Source organism: Salmo salar, chromosome ssa10, assembly GCF_905237065.1.
Source record: "Salmo salar chromosome ssa10, Ssal_v3.1, whole genome shotgun sequence".
Taxonomy (NCBI): domain Eukaryota; kingdom Metazoa; phylum Chordata; class Actinopteri; order Salmoniformes; family Salmonidae; genus Salmo; species Salmo salar.
Genome location: NC_059451.1, coordinates 56426265 through 56430308, shown reverse-complemented (window position 1 = coordinate 56430308; position 4044 = coordinate 56426265). Strand labels below are relative to the sequence as shown.

General features: G+C 42.2%; 1 protein-coding gene across 1 annotated transcript in view; it reads right to left on the bottom strand.

Annotated features, from left to right (window-relative positions):
* Window positions 1-1140: 1140 nt before the first annotated feature.
* Window positions 1141-4044, bottom strand: part of LOC106560623 (angiomotin-like 2a) — a 17723-nt gene continuing 14819 nt past the window's right edge. The window contains exon 9 of the mRNA XM_014123677.2: window positions 1141-4044. This exon is cut by the window's right edge and continues 490 nt beyond it. The gene's annotated coding sequence lies outside the window, so the exon portion shown is untranslated.

Here is a 4044-nt window from a genome sequence, read left to right as displayed (position 1 = left end):
AGTGAAAACCAGCCTTGTCTATTGGTGAAAACCAGCCTTATCTATTGATAAAGACAGCTGTTGTCTATTGATAAAGACCAGCCTTGTTTATTGGTGAAATCCAGCCTTGTCTATTGGTGAAAACAAGCCTTGTTATTGATAAAGACCAGCCTTGTTTTTTGATACAAATCAGCCTTGTTTTTTCATAAAGACCAGCCTTTTCTATTGATAAAGACCGCTGTTGTCTATTGATAAAAACCAGCCTTGTTTATTGGTGAAATCCAGCCTTGTCTATTGGTGAAAACCAGCCTTGTTATTGATAAAGACCAGCCTTGTTTTTTGATAAAAAATCAGCCTTGTTTTTTGTTGTTGATAAAGACCAGCCTTTTCTATTGATGGAGCTAGACAGACTCTTGGTTTCACCATGTGCACTAGAGGAAATCCTCTGCAATCACCCTCAACTGGGCTACACTGGAACCGTGTATGTGTCCCCACAAGGTTGGCTGTACAAGACTGTGTGTGTGCGCGTGTGTGTGTGTTTGTAATGCGCCAATGATATATTGTGATGCAGGTTTCTTGCCAACAGTCAAGCAGGTGGCAGAGTTGTTTTTCTCCTCTGAATAAACCATCCTTCACTGCTGAAAGGGAGACACTATTAATGTCTGTCTATGGACTCTGATTAGATGGGTTTGTACTTGCTTGTATTTGTAATACATTTCAGCTCTGCCTTGTGTTAAGTTGACACAGGATGCATTATATATATATATATGTGTGTGTGTGTGTGTGTGTATAACCTTGGAAGACTCCATCTCCATCAATGGGATAGAAATGTTGCATATTCATAATGTGTATTTGCAAGTGTAACCGATGTGAAATGGCTAGTTAGTTAGCGGTGGTGCGCGCTAATAGCGTTTCAAACAGGTGACGTCACTTGCTCTGAGACCTGAAGTAGTTGTTCCCCTTGCTCTGCAAGGGCCGTGGCTTTTGTGGCGCGATGGGTAACGATGCTTCGCGGGGGTCAGTTGTTGATGTGTGCAGAGGGTCCCTGGTTCAAGCCCAGGTTGGGGCGAGGAGAGGGACGGAAGCTATACTGTTACACAAGTGCAGTGTGCAGAAGTTCCTTTTAAACATTCTACTGTAGACGAGAGAAAAACAACAAAGTTTTAAAGATATATATTACTGTTTTTATTCCATTAATGAAATGTTAATGGCATAGAAAAGTTCTCCACAGCAACATCAACATAAGGGTTTAACCAGCGAGGTGTACATCAACATAAGGGTTCAACCAGCGAGGTGTACATCAACATAAGGGTTTTTTAACCAGCGAGGTGTTTACACTAAACCATGCAGGTTGGTTTATATAGGCTCATGTTAGAACAAATCTTTGGCATCATTTTTCACATCAATAAAATACTAAAAATGAAATAATATACAAAATATATTAACTTCTTTTCTCAGTTCAAAACAACAACTTTATGTAAACAAAGTCCAATTAATAGTGAAAAGGGTATTCATCAAAAAGCAAATGGTTCTGACGCAGAGCGTATGACCAGCAAATGGTTCTGACGCAGAGCGTATGACCAGCAAATGGTTCTGACGCAGAGCGTATGACCAGCAAATGGTTCTGACGCAGAGCGTATGACCAGCAAATGGTTCTGACGCAGAGCGTATGACCAGCAAATGTTTCTGACGCAGAGCGTATGACCAGCAAATGGTTCTGACGCAGAGCGTATGACCAGCAAATGGTTCTGACGCAGAGCGTATGACCAGCAAATGGTTCTGACGCAGAGCGTATGACCAGCAAATGGTTCTGACGCAGAGCGTATGACCAGCAAATGGTTCTGACGTAGAGCATATGACCAGCAAATGGTTCTGACACAGAGCGTATGACCAGCAAATGCCCTGTGAGAGAAAGAAGAAAATAACTATAATTTGAAGATAGTGAAGGACTGTAGAGTTTGAATACAATACTCTTCTCACATTCCAGTCAACAACAATAATTCAGACTCCTGCTCTGACACACACACACACACACAGAGAACTAACTGGTATCAACACGTGTCACCATCCCAATAGATGCAGGCTGAAGTTTAAATTAGGAACACATAAAAACATGTAAAAGACATTCAGACCTCAGAAATGTGAGATCCTCAAGCAAGGAGGAGAGAAAAACAGCATACTTCAAAATAACACTGGAGTTATTTAGCACGATCAACAAATAGAATAGCAGATGCAAGGCAGATATGGCCGGCTAGCTCTCTGTCTCCACGGATATGTTTCCGTATATAACTACTCAACGATTTAGAAGATGCTCAGATGCTCCTGGTAGAAACCAGCTACCATGGAGGCTTGGCAGAAATAAATAGACTGAAAAAGAAAATAGAATCCTCAGAATGTATGTTAACAAGGTCAAAGGTCTCTACATAGCCTAATTATTGGACCGAGTGGGAGAGTGGGAGCATTCCATCAGGAAGGAATGTCAGTCGATTAGCCCCTCGCTTGTCAGCAGAGGGTGATGGGACAGCGGCATTCTGGGTATCGACTGTCTGGGACCTAAAACAATAACCCGGCTGTGTTCCAAATGTCATCTTATTCCCTATATCATCAGAGTTCTCCAATTATGATTTATTGTTGAACATTAAAGACAGTAAAAAAAACACCAGCAAATCAGCTCCAAGTGATTTTAATTTGGTAAATCTGTTCCAAAGTATTCCCCCGCATAATATAAATATATATCTGATCTATACTAATGTAAGCAAGGTTAAAAATGATAATGTTTTAATCAAATGGAAAAAATGGTGGGTCTTCTTGCGGTAAATTTGCAGTCTACAAATTATTTTTTATTATGTTGCAGCCCCCCGACCATCCGCTCAAGAAGAAAATCGGCCTGCGGCTGAATCTAGTTGATGATCCCTGCCCTCTATAGTGCACTAATTTTAACCAGGGCACTACATGGGGAATAGGGTGCTATTTAGGACACAGCCTGGGCATCTCAGACATCAGGCCCAGTGCTGTGAACGCCAGCCTCTCCTCTTCTCATCCTCTGTTTCTCAAAGAGGAAAAGCAGACAGATAGACAGACATGCCATCCACCGTTACTCCACCCTCCAGTCTAAACAAGGCCCATTCCCATTCCAGTGTTAAAGCTGGGAGGGTGCAGGGCCTCAACATACAGGCTGTAATATGTAGGGAGAGGAGAGTGCCAACTGCATAGTTTCATTTAGACTTGGGAATGCAGAAGTTGGGGTTCAATGGTATTTACGGTACTCAAACACACTGTGAAATGGACCACTAATCCAAGGACATCGGAGGAGCAGGAAAAGGAGGAAGAGGAGGAGAGCTTACTTCTACAACTGTCTTCACCAAGAACGTATATTAGTGTTACAACATAATAGGAAGGATATGTGTAATCATAGAACAAGCTAAAGTAACCGTGGGATAGTGATGCCGTTTTTTTCCCAGGAATGTTGGATCATTTGACTTGGCATGCTGAGCTCAAAGTAGCTGACACACTGTCTGTCCATGACGGAAACAGATATGCAGTATGAATAGAAGTGTATAGACCAGCAAGGGGTGGAGACAGACAGACAGACAGACAGACAGACAGACAGACAGACAGACAGACAGACAGACAGACAGACAGACAGACAGACAGACAGACAGACAGACAGACAGCTTTCTTAAAGGCCAAACAACGCACAACTCTTCAAACAAACACATCACGTCACACTACGAGCAGCACTTAAACAAGAATATAAATACATCAAAATAAAACAACTACATACAAATATAATACAAATGCAGTTTTGATTGATATCTCAGGTTGTGCAGCAATGCAGAAGCCTTGTCTGAGTACCTTGGAGGCTTCAGATGGAGACTGGGGTAGTTGCACCTGGCAGGTCCACTAACTAGAGAACACGGCCAATAAAGTTCTTCTTCACTTTTCTAAGTGTAGAGAGAGAAACAGTCAAGTGGAGCAGAGCTCTCCTCTCTGTCTGCTACACACTTCCTGTTGCTTCTGGATTATTTTCTCAGGTAGGTAGGTAGGTAGGTAGGTAGGTAGGTA